The sequence below is a fragment of the Rhipicephalus microplus genome, chromosome 3, assembly GCF_043290135.1.
Source record: "Rhipicephalus microplus isolate Deutch F79 chromosome 3, USDA_Rmic, whole genome shotgun sequence".
NCBI classification, from domain to species: Eukaryota; Metazoa; Arthropoda; class Arachnida; order Ixodida; family Ixodidae; genus Rhipicephalus; species Rhipicephalus microplus.
The window spans coordinates 241926773-241942982 of NC_134702.1; the positions used below are offsets into that span (position 1 = coordinate 241926773).

At 45.5% G+C, this 16210-nt stretch overlaps 1 pseudogene; it reads left to right on the forward strand.

Moving 5' to 3' along the window:
• The first annotated feature begins 254 nt into the window (after positions 1–254).
• On the forward strand, positions 255–3638 carry LOC142803178 (uncharacterized; annotated as a pseudogene).
• The last annotated feature ends 12572 nt before the right edge of the window (positions 3639–16210 follow it).

The following is a 16210-nucleotide window of genomic DNA, read 5'->3' on the forward strand; positions in this document are numbered from 1 at the left end:
CAACAGCATCTTTGAAAGGTCCGCGCGCTCAAGGCGCGCGCGCGTAACTAGCATCACCATTCCGCCGACAGCGCCACCGCTGCGCTGCTCGAAACGAAGGAGCGGCTCCGAGCTCCCGTTGGCGTCACCTCCCAATTCTAGCCACCATAGCTCTGCTGGCTCTTGTGGCTGTAGGCTAGTTGCATTTTGTTACCGCTCACGCTGTTTTTTCTTTCTCTTGTGCTGTGCGAGCATGGTTGGGTAAACTACGCAATATGCCTGGATGCTGCTGTGCACCGGAGTGCAACTCTAACTATGCTCATGGACCTAAAACGCGCGTCTATCGGTTTCCGATGGACGCCGACCAAAGAACCGCATGGACGAAAGCGATCCCTCGCAAGGATTTTGCGCCCACAAAGTACACTGTGGTAAGTGCGTTCTTTCACTTGTCGCAGGTGCCTACGCATGTGTAAACTCACTCAGCTATGCAACTAAAAACCTTTCAATTTTCATTATTTGTGAGCTATGCCTTCGGGGCACTTGCAGCATATTTTACGAAGGACATGAGACACGCAGTATTAGTAATCGTGCTGTTTGCCTAATTTTTGTTTTCGCGCGACCAGTCTTGACAAACAGGCACTTTCCTCGCAATCTCACGCCTAGCTGATGGTCTGAGTCGCTCTAAACGGACTGCAGCGCCTGATCAAATCCTATGAGAGTTAGATTTAATAAACAGCGCTCGCATGTTGGGCCGCCTAACAAGGCATTGCTACTATGATAATGCCCAATAATACAGCCACATTTTCTGATATGTAGTTGATGAATGTCCACTAACTTTTTCTTGCTTGATTTTTGTGCTATAAGCTCTGTTTCGTCTTTCTTTTTTTTTCCAGGTGTGTGAGAGCACTTTCATACAAGTGATTTTGTAACCACGTCGACCTATCAAGATGAGAAAGCCGGACGAGTACTTGAAGTTCCTCTCCAGCTGAGACGACTCAAGTCTGGTGCTATCCCAAGCCTATTTCCAAACTGCCCTTCGTATCTTTCTCGTCCCGCTACTGTTGTCCGGGAAGGCCCTGAAGAGAAGCGGCTTCGTCTAGAAGGAGAATCGCTACAGAAGGCAATAAGGCAGTCCGCTGAAGCTCACGAAGAAGAGAAGAAAAAGAATAACATCAGTACTTTTGAAGACTTGCTCACCGCTCTGACAAGTTTCCAGACAAACACCTTCTGGACAAAACTTGTTACTCACGACAAAGTCCTCTTCCTAAACTTCCATTCTCAAGAAGCTCCAACTGTGCGTTTTTCTGTGACAGTGTCAGCTGATTTGATTGTGAAAGTGTTCATTGGTGACGTGCAGCTTAACAAGCTTGGGACCCTCGTGCTTCCTGTTTATTTGTGTGATCTGCGGGAAATCGACAAGGTCCTTATTGCTGTGCAAAGTTTGGCAGGAAACTTCTCCGACAGTGAAGAACGCTTGCAGATTGTCATGAAGAAGACAGTGGAAACACTGGATGAACTAGCGTCACAAAGTTTCCCACATGAGTGGCAAGTGGAAGTTGTCAAGTTCGTAAAACAGCAAGTCGGCATTTTACTGAGCAGAGAGAGAGAGAGAGATAAAGATGCAAGGAAAGGCAGGGAGAGCAGAACTTCGAGATACCCTGTGGACTTGCTAGTATTTGCTAGCCTTGTGTTCACAATATCTCCACATGCGTACAGATTTATTAGGTCCACATCAAAGTTGAAACTTCCACATCCCGACACAATTAGACGTGTTTGTGGGTCATACCATGTGAACCCATGCTCTGAGCAACAAGATGCTTTATTTCTGTCGTATGCAAAGAGGCTGGCCGTAGGAATGGATGACCATAAAAAAACTGTGACGCTTGTCATGGACGAAATTCATCTGCAGCCCTACATTGACTACAAAGGTGGTGGTCTAGTAGGAATGGCTAGAAACAGTCAAAACGCAGCAAAAACTGCATATGTGTTTATGATTCAAAGCCTCCTGTCGTCAAGCGAAGACGTAGTGCACATCCTTCTAGTGGCGAAAATAGATGCAATACAGCCGCATCAATTTCTGCGTGAGCTCATTAATGGGCTGGAGGCAACAGGCTTTCGAGTAATTGCGGTTGTTTCAGACAACAACTCCATCAATGGGAAGGCAATGTCATTTTTTTCAGAGCCACGATAGGTTGATACGGTCTACAAGCATCCATCAGACCAATCAAGACCACTGTTTTTTATTTTAGATTCTGTTCATGTTTTAAAATGCATGCGAAACAATTGGCTTAACCACCGTAACAGTGGTAAATGTATGTTTTTTCCAGACATCGATGGACTACCTGACAAGCCGTGCGTGCTAACAGCTTCATTCAACACGCTGCTAGAGCTCCATGAGAGAGAAAGAAATGAGCTTGTACAACTTGCTCCAACATTGTCTTTGAAGGCACTGAAACCTTCGAACTTAGAGTGACAAAACATGAAACTTGTTCTCAAGGTGTTCAACAGTTTCACAATCGCAGCTCTCAACAGCGCACAAGCAGCAGAACTGCAGCATGGTGGGCTGGGACCCAGCATGCCAAAAGCACGGCCGATTTCATCAGCACTGTCGTAATGTGGTAGCGCATAGTGAATTTTAAGACGCCGGATAAAGGGAGGCACCTTCGAGATGACTTACAAGAGCCTATAAAGGTAGTTTGTTGCCCCCAAGTCGAGTTTTTGAACAAAATAGTCAGTTGGCTCGGCTACTGGAAAAGCCTCAAGCATGACACTGGTCATTTCAGTCATGAAACGCACAATGCATTGTGTCACACGTCTCTTGCTCTTGTTCAGGTGACAAGCTACTGCCTTGAAAAGCTTGAATTCAGGTACGTCTTACTGAGAAAATTCCAGTCGGACTGCCTTGAAGACAGGTTTGGCAGGTACCGACAGTTAAATGGCGCACAGTACCATATCTTCATACGGCAGATGTATGAAGCGGAGCACAAATTGAGGCTGCAGAAGGTCCTCGAGCTGCCAGAGAGTGATGAGATTCCTCTATGTGCCTCCACTGATGAATTTCGTGATACTTTAAAGCAATTCCAGATTGTAGTTGGAGAAGAGGACATTGCTGCAAAGCAGCACACACTTCCAGCTACAACTTATGTCGCTGGTTATTGCACACATGCTGCACTCAAGAAGCTTAAATGTGCATTCTGTAAAGAGAATCTAGTTGTTGAGAGTAGGACTCTTACAATTGAGGCAGACGAGCTCATAACGAGTATCACAAAAGGTGGACTTAAGTTTCCCCAAGCCATCGTTGTGAACGCCGTACTGATGATGAATATTGTTCTCGAGAAACTGACAAGTGAAAAACACGCAGTCAAATTTTATGCCTGTGAAAAGCAGAAAGAACTGCTTGTTTCAATGACAACACTCTTCCTTGAGTGGATGAAGACTGATGTTTGTGACAATGGCCAAACGCCACATGTAGTGATGGGGTACATACTTAGTGCAGCTGCCAACACTTTGTTAAACAACCTTTGCAAACAACAAAACAACAAGCTGTCTGAGGCCAAAGCAGCTAAACGGAAACTGAAGCCACTCCAGGCGTAATCTCTCGCACATGACTGATGATGTGTCCTTTGTGTTTATAAAGCCAAACCGTTTCAGCTCCCAGTTTCAACACCATCTACAAGGACATTTTGAAAATGTTAAAAGCTTTATCTCCACAATTTTTTAAAGTATTGTCACATTTTTCCTTTTGCTCTGAACATTGCCTTTCTTTTGGCTCTTGAGCTGTTATGTGGAAGAATCATTTGAAGATTCAAATAGATCATATCTAACCCATTTCGTGTGTGTTCAATTACATCTGAAAATAAGTCAACTAAGTGTTGAAAAGATTTTACAGGTAATGTCATGTTTGCTTTATTTTACTTTTTATAAAAATATCGTGTGTGAAAAACTTCGCATAAATCCTCGTTCAATAGTTATATTTCATTGTTGGTTTGTTTTTAAAAGCATTTTATATAATAAAACATGCAGTCTTGTTTTGACACAAATCTTCTAGTCCATTGAAATGCAAAATAGACCCTCCAATGCTTTCAAAAACTTTACATAAACCAACGAGTCTGATAACGCGCCTTACTTCAGTATAATCATAACTCACACAGGCACACTTCCTTACGTGTGGTATCAGGGTGTCTACCAACCTGGAAAACCTGGAAAAGTCGGGGAATTTGAACACGCCTGGAAAAGTCAGGGAATTTCTGAAAAATCCGGCCAGGTCATGGAAACTGACTGTAGTCTTTCAGATCGTCACGAAAATATTCATTAGCATTAATCAAAGCTTTAAATATCGCTCCTTAAACCACACAGAACAGCTAAGCAGAAGCATAGTTAAAAAAAAGCAGTGCATAGCTGGCGCTTCTACTTTCCGAGTACAACGTTACTCACGCGCATAAAATTGTGCATGTTTGTCTTGGCCGCGATCTCGGCTCGGCTTGAGGTTTTTCTGGTTAGGCTGGAAGTGCCATCAGCAGAGGGCAAGGTGCACAGAATATGCGAGTTGTAATTATTTTTTTACTGAAATGTGTAGTTTACAGGTGCGTAAATTGGACTGGGATACAAAAACAGTAGTAGAGCAAATATGGTAATCCAGATCGGATCCAATCCAATCCACATATCAAGATGCCTGGGCTGCAGCTATATTGGGGAGCGTCTATTTGCACCTCAACAGCTCGGGGTCACGTGACCCTAGTTGCAACGTCACGTATGACGTCATTGGTTAAAGCGATCGGCTTCAACTGGCTATGTCTTATTGTGACTACGTCTTGTTAAGCGACTCTAAGGTTGCTAAGGTTACGTGATAAAAAAAAAAAAAGAGGAAAGGCTTGTTTTGTTGTCATGGTTCGCGAATCCTCCAGCGTGGTTGTGTGCCTATAGTTTCTAGGATCTACTCTACTCTACTACGCGTGGTCGTCATCCACGCTGCGTAGTTCGTTGGCGGCTTGATTATGGCAGATGAAGCAATCGTACGATCGCATCTCCTGGACTTTGAGAGTGGCGAACACAACTGGCGTGGATACGTGAAGACCGATCAAGAACTGGAGCACCTAGAAAGAGCCCTTCTCGGCCTAGGAGTGTCATTCAAGGTGACATCCTCCAGGAAACATGCCGAAGAAAACCTACATAAGGCAGGAAAGCGTAAGTATATAAGCGTTGATTATTAAAATCTAAGGGCATTTCTGCTTTTTTTGTGATTGTTTAGCCATTTTCACGAGTATTACTAAGCGCGGTGATATGTACATGTACCTTACACAGTTCTGTTAGGATAAGAAGTCTGAGTTTTCTTCAATAAAACTAGTTGTTAGAAAGCGCTTGTCCGGTGTGTATCTCTTCTTTGTCCCTGTGTTTTCTTGCGCGCTTCTCAAGGATAAAATCTGCGTTCCTTTGCGAACCCCATAGTTCACTATACCTCTGGGATTGACGCGCGTGCACCATTAGACAAAAGGGAGTGTCTAGCGTCACAGGTTCAACGCAGGCAGCGTCTGCTAGAGGTGCACGCCTCACGAATCAACTGCCACAAAAGCGTTTAGAATCTGTTGAGTACGAGTGGAGTTAGGTTTGTCACACTCTGTAGGCACTTCCTCTCTTATTACGTCTCCACAAGCACGCTGGAAGCTAAGCAGGGGAATTTCGCACAGGAAAAAGAAGTTATGTCATGCGCATGTGAGCGCTTTCTTTTCTTCGAGCACATGGTTACCTTCAGTATGATAGTGAGCAAGCGCACGGGCATATCGCGTTGCCTGTGGCAGCTTCTGTGACTGCTCGATGCTCAAACCAGCCAGTAGCTGTGGACTTGGGTTTATTGTATGGTCATATGGGCTTGTGGCATCATTTGTCGAGAGAAGAACGAGCGGTTTCTAGCCGACTTTGAGAACGAATTGTAAATTCCATGCCGTGTGCTGCACTATAATGCTTGGTTTACATGTTCTCGGGAGCACCGACTACCAGTTGGCAGCGTTTTCTGACTATGCCCGAAATGCGTTGCAGGGCCCAACTTTAGGGTTGGATGAAGCCAATTTTCGCTGTAATACATAATCTTGAAGGCCACGTTTTGGAGCAGTTTCTCTACTTGTAGCATAGCTGTAGCAATTACTGCAGTGTTCCCAGTACTATGTAGTAATGAGCTAAATTCACTGTTCACTGAGAAATGGCATTTTTGTGATATTAGTCTGTCTGAATGTTCCACTATTAGTGCTCTTGTACATAGTGCACTCAACAGTTAATGACGTTCCTTGGTGGTACAACCTACGAGTTCGTAGGGCATTCGTCTTTATTGCCAGAGCTAAAATAGAAGCAGACTGCATTCAAAGCACTATGTCTGTGCTGATCAAGCATGTTAACAACACCTTGCATTATATTATAATGAATGCTACACAGTAAAATTTGTAAAGCAATAAAAAAAATTGTGTTCAATGTTTCTGCAGTGAAGCTTATGTTCTCCATCAACCGGGGAGCTGTGCCTCTGAACTTGCAGCTGCCCTTCAGAATACTATCATTGACTGACAAAGGGTGCCTGTATGGAAAAGACAAGCACTCACACAAAGGTCAATCAGAGGACTCTGTAAGTAAATGAATTAAGATTGTTGTGTACAAATGAGACTACTGTTGAATGCTTATAAAAGTGATTTCAGCCAGCATTATAAGTTTCTTTCGACCACAGTGATTTCGCTGAAAGATATTTTTATGTACATCATTTTATCACTATTGAATGTGTGGGATCTTTGGCACTTGCCACCAGCCTGTTCCTGACCAGCTGTCCCCTGGTCCTCCCTGCTGTGGTCTCGTTCCTGCCTTCGGCCCTGCAGCCACCTCCACCCTGCCTAATCCACCTGACAGCCTCTAAAGTCGCCTCGGCGGCTGGTTCGCCCACTCAAGCTTTGGCCCAGGCCCGAGCGTGGTCGCTCCGGCTTCCGTTCCTGGCTGTCTGCTGTTCCGGCCTGCCGTTCCTGTGAGGCCCCCATCCCAGCGACTTTCGGCAGTTGGCTGCCACACGCAACTTGCAGCCACGCCTCGTACGTTCCCGGCTGCCAACCTCTCCAGACCGGCGAACTTCAAGCAGGCTAGCTGCCCGCCCTTGTTGTGCAGTCTTCCCCGTTACTCCTGGGCTGTGGACCTTCTCCCGGCAGTGGGCTCTCCCTGGTGGTGGAACTTTTGGTGGGACGTTAAGTGTGACCATGGCCGACCTATGGACTCGTATCTTCGGGAAGACGACATCCCCCTTTTGGACTTTGCCCCGTTTGCCAGTCCCCTTGCGGCTGAGCTGACCTTGCCACTTGGCCTCGGACAGCCTCTTTCACAGGCTGGCCTCGGTCTTTAGGAGGGGGGAATGTGAGAATCGAGCGCGCCGTCCCCTTTGGCGCCTCGTTCCCCAGCTAGCGTGTGTGTTGGCCCCGCGCGGCCCGAGCGCCGGGAACCGCTGCTAATCGGCAGTATGGCGACCACGGTGGTGGCGCCAGGCCTCTTTGTCTGGTGCGAGCCATGTGTCGGCTTCCCGGCGCGCGGCACACGTCCGGGCATGTCTGGACAAGCCACCGCGCTAGCTTACGTCACTGTGCAACGCCTGTCCTCATTGGCCGCCAGTGACAACCCCCTTCCCCCTGAGCTCGCTTCTGTCTGGCGCGGGCTTGCCCGCGTCAGATGCTCTCAGGCCCGCACGAGAGGTTGACGCGCTGCTCTGGCAGGCGGCTTCTCGTTCGTGCACTCGACTGCTGCCCCTTTGTGTAATAGTCGTAGCGACACTGGCAAGCGTACATGATCGGTCTTGGGAGTTACCCTGACGGCCCGCAAACCCATGATTGTCGCACTGTGCTGCATCTTGGGTTAATAAACCCGTGTTTGTTGACAACCTGCCTCGAGTGCCTTTTCTGCGCCGTGTTGGAGAGTCGACGAACCCAGCTGCAGCGTCTTTGTTCGCTGCGGCAGTGGAGAACGTCGCGTCTCTGCCCGGTCGCCTCCTAGGTTAAGCGTCGTGCAAACCTATCTCCACACACTTAAGGAACAAAGGACACAGTACATCACAGTGCAAACCAAGAAATAGGCATTTATTTGCACCTTTTACACAGCAAGCCCGCTAGCGGAGTTATACAAATAATAGCATGTCAGTGTAACACGCTGTAGAATCGACAATGTTTGACTCACCATGCCCAGTTAAGCAGCGAGTAAAGTTTAACCCTGCAAGAAAGCCAAGCATATGCAGTTTGGGGTCATGTATCACAAATAGAGGTGTATTCGGGTCAATGGAAAGGAGCCTGTGGAGCTCCTTATGACATGCAATGCGCTCCAAAGAACAAAAAAGAGGCATTCATTCCTTTGGGCCCTACGTGTCCTCACTATCAGGTAGCACCACTGTGGGGGAGCTGGCTGACAAGGCATGTAAACGCTATCAGGGAACGAGAGCATCCCTACATCCCCCAGCAAAGCACACACTGTGTATGTGCTCTGTGAACAGGAGGCAGTTCATGTGGCGTAAATGTCATTATAGCATGTCCGTGCACTGGCGACACCACCCCTTGTTGATATCACTGGCATTTGGTGCTTGTCAAGCCCTGTATCCACACCTAGACAGGTGGCTTGTCTGCAGACTCAATGACAAAACACCAGGTCAAGACTGCTCAAAGGCAATGCAGTAGTGCTGTCTGCATCAACGTGCCTTGCCGCCAAGACGGCCAGAACAGCTGGCTCCTGTTGCAGCTGCCAAGGGTTGCGTGCTTTCATGTGGGCACTTTTATTGTGTTACCGTACATGCACACAATAGCACATATATTAAAAAAAGTGTCTTCCTGGTACGATGTGCAGGTGATATTCCCAGCACCCCAAAAATTGGTAGTGTTGTGTATTGAAAAGGTAACATGCAGAGCAGTAATGAAGGGCACTAGAGGTGCAACATGTAACATCAAACATGTCAAGAAATTTTTTTAGTGCAAGTTAGAAGTTTGTAGAATCCCTCTGTCCTGCCGGGCACCCTACATTGGACAGAAGAGCAGGTGCCTCAACAAAAGGCTTCAGGAACACAAGAATTTATGCAGTAGAATTTAAATCGACGGAAATCTTGCTCAGCACTGCTCTGCCTGTAAGTGTAACCCGAATTTCAGAGACAACTATTTTGGTATACAGCAAGGACAAAATTAAAAGAACAATTGTAGAAACATCTTGTATGCTGCTGGAGAGGCTAACCGCATGCATGAGCTTTCCGTCCACAGCACTTACAGACAGGCAAGTGGCATTTCTAGGAAAACAAAGATAATTTTAAATGCTGCACATGTTTCACCTTGATTTTGATAAGGCATTTTTTAAATGTTAATTTCCAAGAGATAAATGCAATTTTTTTTTTTCTCTTAGCATTCATGTTTGCTTATTCGCAGTTTGCCCACAGCGCCCTCTTTTGAATTTCAAGTCTTTGCCCTCCCCTTTTTGGTGTTTTTGTTTCATTAAATCAATTGTTAGAGATACACTTTTTGTGTCTCATTCCTGTCGGCACTCTAACTTTGCGGCACTGCCTTTATCTTCCACTATGTTGCAACTAGCCCCTACACAAGCTCTTCTGAATCCGAATCTTGATTTTCGTGCTCCAAAAGCAACATTTTGCTGCTACAAAAACTGCTTCAAATTCTATTTTGGCTATTGCACCCCTGCACATGTTCAGATTATGAGAAACTAGTAAAAACTAGTTTGGTATTTCAAGAAAGCCAATGTATGCAAAAAAGCTGGCAAACAATTTCTTCAGTTAATTGAACAGTGGAACATTTTATACTGCATTATATCATGTTTACCCTCAAGCATAAAAAACAAGTTGCTCCCTACTGCCATCTAATAAAACGCTACAATGAATAGCTTTTGTATTTTTTTAATGCTCATTGCATGGCTTCCACTCAGATGGCAGACAATGGAGGCCAACCTGATGTGGACTGGACAGCAGAGACGTTCAAGAAAAAAAGAGTGAAACTCCAAAGCACAAAGAAGAAGGGATGCACAGCAACTATGCACATTAAGAAGGTTGAGGTGTTCCCAGACTTTGAGGTATGAATATCCATTAAATGGCGGCCATTCCATCTACATTATCTAGTTTTCTGTTCAATGCATTCAATGTGCATGCTGTTCAACTAAAGAGCTTCATAAATATTCTAACCCAAGATGTAGTATAATAAGCCTCTGTTTCAAGTGTTTCACCATACTTGTCACACCTTCGTATTGCATCTTGCGGTAAATGGTGCAAAAGCAGGACTCGGAATAGCACAAAAGCACTGCCCTCATGTTTTGTTATATTCTCAGCTCTCATATATAGCACTCTTTGCCAACACAAGACCTATTCATGGTGGGTTACGGCCGACATATATCTACCTCGTGGAGATCATTCAGGCTTGTGCACAATGTCCTAGCGACTATATTAACGCGACAGCGTTAGAGAGCTCGTTTCGCATAAATCCCGTCGCCGACGTCGGTAACAGCGTCGCCTGTGAGCGAGAAATCGAGAAAGGTGCAAATAAAATAAACAATAAAAATCTTCGGTCCCATTGAAGATCGAACCCGGGGCCATTTGCGTAGCAAGCAGGCGTCCTACCACAAAGCCACGATGTTACTTGTAACTGCTTTGGAAAAAAACACTACATAAATGTCATGTAGTGGAAGGAGTCTCCTTAACGCATTTTGTTTGGCAGGTGTCGCGACGAAAATGAGCCCATTCGGCAATTTGTAGGCGCATTGGCGAGGCCATCAAACTACGTTTTTTGCGCGACGCCATGCTTCGAAAAAAGCCGGGATAGTGTAGCCATCGCCGCTAAAAACACAGACGAACTTCCAAAGAGCTCCAAAAATGGACAACTATGTCCATCTAGCGGAAAACATATCAAGCCAACGCCTCCTTTCTAGAGGAGGCATTGATCAAGCAAACAGTAAAAATTAGATAATGTGCTGCCATCTGCGAGGCATTGTGAGAAATATGTCTTGACTAGCACAGGGAAGTGCTTTAGATCGAAAACTTGTACCATTACTATAGATACATCGCGCGCGCGTCTATGTGCGTGTGTGTGTAACAACACACATTAATAAGTATGCACTTAGTGGTTGAAGTGCGCACTAGGGGCCAGATTTCGCTGTTGCGTTCAACTCTTAAAGGCGAAGCTTAAAGGTCCCCCAATTTTTTCGGCATGCTTGTGATCACTAGTGAATTAGGTGCAGCAATAACACTTCACAATGCTAGCTGTATTTCACTATGTTAACAGCGGTGACATTACTGTAAAGTCTGCATACCTTATGGTAGTGCTACATATTTGCCAAGAAAAGTGCCTTTGAAAAAATTCTTAACATGTTTGCGTAACTTGTTCTCTTGATCGCCCTCAGATTGCAGTGCAAGGATGTACGAAGAACCGGATCACCATGCTGAAGTCTGCTGCATTGACTAACTTGTCACAACAACTTAATGGAGACAATCCACCAAGGTCAGAAATGCGACTTTACGTCACAATAACAAAGATGTCATGCCACACAGAACATGACTTTGGCAACTTCATGAAGTATGGACAGACGGTGGACCACAGTATTATTGAAAGAATTAATGACCTCGTTCAGGAAGGCATTACGTCTGTGCATGAAGTGAAGACATGCCTTCGCTACTATGTACAGGACGTGCTCTTCAATGGCAAGGAAAAACCTGATCTAGATTGCAGAGCATTTTACCCGACATCCAAAGACATCCGCAACCATATTCAGGAATCTTTGAGGCAAGGGCGCTGTAGCAATCTGGATCAGGAGAATGTTGCAATGCTGGTATCTGCACTGGAGAGAGAAGAACCAACATCAAAGGTGCTCTTCCGGCCATATTGCTACACAAGTGAAGCAAAAACGACAATCCCCGAGGCCGACGATGACCAGATTAATGTAGAGGAGACCTTGGCAAAACAATGCGACAGGACCTTGCTGTTCTGCTATCAGTCTCGCTTCATGGCAGAACTACTAAAGCAGTATGGCAACAATGTGACATGCCTTGATGCCACAAACAAGACAACAGGTTACAGCTTGCCACTGTTTTTCCTTGTTGTAAAAACACCCACGAATTACATGGTGGCAGGTGTTTTTGTGGTGCAGTACGAAACAAGTGCGTGCATCAGTGAGGCACTCAGTGTGTTTAAAAGCTGGGATCCTGAGTACTTGCCTAAGTATTTCATGGTGGACTTTTGCCAGGCTGAAATAAGTGCGATTTCTGAAGTCTTCCCACAGAGTGAAGTCATGTTGTGCAACTTTCACCGTGAACAGGCTTGGGAGAGGTGGGTGAAAAAGAAGGAAAATGATGTCCCTCCAGACCAAAAAGATGCCCTGCTTGGTCTCTTTCGCAAAATAGCCAATTCAAGCAGCAGGGAGGAATTTGACGAGGCCTACAAATGTCTGAAGAACTCAGTTTTTTTTGAGGAACGACAAAGTAGCTAGCTACTTTGAAACGCAGTGGATGCCAGCAGCCAAGATGTGGGTTCAATACCACAGAATGAAGTTTGGTGTCGTCGTTACAACAAACAACGGAACAGAGACACAGAACCGCATCCTCAAGGAGCATTACCTGAGGTGGAGTCACGGGAGAAGGAGCCTTTCGAGCCTTATTACAGTAGTGGTGAAAAAGTTTCTTCCAGAGAGACAAAGCGTCTTTATTCAGCAGAATGTAGAAAGATCGGCAATGTACCGCAAGTACCATGAATATGTGCCAAAGTACCTGCATAACAGACCTCCAAAAGTAATAAGGCATATCATGGCTCGTATCAACACAGCCTTAGACGATGAGCCTGAAGATGTTGCTGTATTTACTGAACCTGGCGTTTTTTCTGTGAAGTCAAGCAATCCAGGCTTGCTACACACGGTAAACTTCCATACACCACAGTGTACCTGCCAGGATTTTCTTCGACATAAATTGCCATGCAAGCACTTCTGTGCAATTTTTCGGTTTTTCAAAGAATGGTCATTTGAACAGCTCCCAAGAGAATACATTGAAGGCCCAATGCTAAGTTTGCACAGCAACATTCTCAGCACACCAGAAAGTGGGTGCATTTTACCGGCACTCTCTACTGAAGGCACAGATGACAACATTTTGCAGGTGCCCTCAGAAGAGGAATGTGTTGCTGAACTGCCAAAGAAAATCCGGGAAACTAGCAAGTTATCCAGGAGAATGATCACAGACACAGCCCACAAAATTACAAGTGTTGTCATCTACTGCAAAGATGAAAGAAAGAGAAAGGAGGCACATGAGCTGATGCTTCAAGCATACAACATTCTGAGAAGTGGGTGTGAGAGTTCCAAGTAGTGGCTTAGTCATTCGTGGATCTCCGACAAAGGGTTGCTCTGGCCAGGCAAGCACTACACAACAAGCAAAATGAATCCGCCTAAAAGCACTCCAGCATGCAAGACGCCATGCGGAGAGCTGGAAAACAAGAGGCAGAGTAGGCAAGCAAGCCAGCGAACTTAGAGCAACATTTAACGTTGCACCATAAACGTCTGATGCTCGCGCGTGCGCCCCTTCATCGAGGGATAATAATATCTGAGGTTTTACATCCCAAAACCATGATATGATTAGGAGAGGCGTCGTAGAGGAGGGCTGCGGAAATTTCAACCATCTGGTATTCTTTAACATGCAATGACATCACACAGCACTGTCCTCTACCATTTAGCCTCCATCAAAATGCGACCGCTGCAGTCGGGATCGAACCCGCGACCTTCGGGTCAACAGCCGAGCACCATAACCACTGCTTCACCGCGATGGACCCTTCGTCGAGGGAAGGACGACTTGTTGGAAAAGAAACTTCCCATGGCTGGCTTTGGGTAATCGGCACCTCCGGGACTTTCTCACAGCTGCAACAAATGGAATGTGTTGGGGGAGTGCACCTACGGTAGAGATGCACAAGCCAGGGAAGAATTTTTGGCTGCTTTGGCAGTTGTCTTTGAACCAGTGAAGAGTGTGGTCATCGGTGTCACAAGTAGGCAGCGAGTGTGGAGTGTCCTGTGCAACGAATAGAGTTGACTGTCCCGTCGGGAATCCTCGTCTACAGAAGCTGGCAAGAGAGTCGAGCGGCGGGCACCACGTCGATTCGTCTACGAGTACTGTAAGCTGGCATGGTTAAAAACAGCGCGAAGTAGACACGGACAAGAATTCACACAGGCAGCGCGGTCCTGTGTCAATTCTTGTCCGCGTCTACTTCGCGCTATTTTTAACTATAGATACGTACCAACTGGCTCGTATTCACACTCTTTTAAGCTGGCATGGTCTGTGAGGAACCTTTTATTGAAATTTTAACAGCAGAGCTGTTCGAGCTATCCACAAAACAGTGCTTGTCGATCAAAAACATTGCCTCGCTATGATGTCAACTAGCATAGCCATGGCAACCAGGCCATCTGCACATCGCCCACAACCTTCACGAAGCTGTGCGCACCTGCCTTGATACTAAGCATGACCGTTCCTGCGCACTGACTTGTCACCACATTGTACCAGCAGGAGCCATGTCGTCATCATGTGCTGAATCTTTGCTTTCGCCATGGGTAGACGTAAATAAATCAACTTCGGAAGAAGAAGCCACATATAAAGAATGACAACGTGCCGCGAAGTGGGAATATGTTCAGACATCAAGCCGAAGAGGCTGCTACCAAGTTTCGCCATTAAGCGGAAGAGCCAAGGTGTGCTGCTTGGCAAAGGGAATACATACAGAAACCCTTGCGAGTACGTGCCCGGCCTGCATGTGGATGAGAGCTTCTATGGCAGGGTCCAGCAGAGTACTGATTCAGCGGATAACTGGTTTCGTCAAGAGTTTCTGAGCACGGAATTTGGGCACGCCTGTCACATCTGCAAAAACCTAGCAAAAACCTTCTAAAAACTTGAGAATCGACCAGCTTCACTGTCTTTTAAGTGTTTTATTTTTTGTTGCTATTTTATTTAGCCAACTTTGCATTTGAGTTGCACGAGAAGCTCTGCAGTATAAGCACAGTGTTTCTTTCTCTGCATTTATTTTCAAGTCAATCCTCTATTTTATTAACCTACCCCGTTGTCTGTATTTTGTATCTGTAGTTATTCAGTGTGGTTTCTGGTGCCATTCTTTCTTTCATTGCACATATTTTTGTTTCCTCTTAGTTAACTGTGTGTCTCTTGCCATTGCCCTCTTTCTAATTAAACAGTTGCTTGTTCCTTATATCACATATCTCTGTATTCTCAATGAATCTGTCAGTCATCCTGAACATCACAACACACCCCACACAGGTCGACTGGTCAACGAAAATTTGAAATGTACCACTTCAAGACCTTTCAAGCATTGCAGGGCCAAGCCTGAAGTTGAAGCGTGTGAGTCTGCCAAGACGCTGTTGCTTGAGCAGCGGGGTCTGACCGAAGTGTGTTAAAGTGTACAGTGCATAAGTGTCATGTCAGAACTCATTATAAACTATGGTATTGTATAATAGGTGGCAGAGTGTTACGAGACTTGAACATAATGCATTACATTAGATATCTGGCAGTTCTTATTTTAGTACTTTTCTTCACTTGGAAACAATCAACATAGTTCAGTTGAGGGGCTAGTTGGTACTGAAATAAAGCCATGCAGGGGATAGAACACAAGAAGGAGTAGACAGGATTGCACTTGTCATGTCTACTTCTACTTGTGTTCTGTCCTCTATGCACCTTTATTTCAGTTTAAAGTTTGCTAATATTTAATTACATATAAGTTAGTTTATAGATGAAAATGTAAAACACACGTCTGCTTTGAGCATTTCAATTGAGCGGGAACTACAGTAAGTGCCCAGTCATGCCATACCGAACTCAAGCTTCAAGATACAGGTTGAGAAACAATGTGACAAACTGCAAGTAAAAACATACCCCTAAAGTCGCCTTGAATTCCAAGGTAATGCCTGCCAAGTATTTACTGGTAAGCACTATACCTCCTCGTGCATGTTGTCATTAAAGAAGCTATAGCTTTGCAGCCTCATGCCAATATTGTGGCTCAGGAACTACATATGGTACGATACGAGCACTGACGTACAAGAAAGTAGTGCTTCCTGAACTGACACTGTGTACTGCAACTATTCATGTGCGTTGGCAAGTTCATAGAATATTGCAGTTGTTCAAGTGCGGCAAGTAGTACAAGATTGTGCACATCAATCAGTGAACTATGATGCAATGTACGTAGACTACACTATAAAGAAAAAAAAAAGACGCTAGGATGCGGGCCAA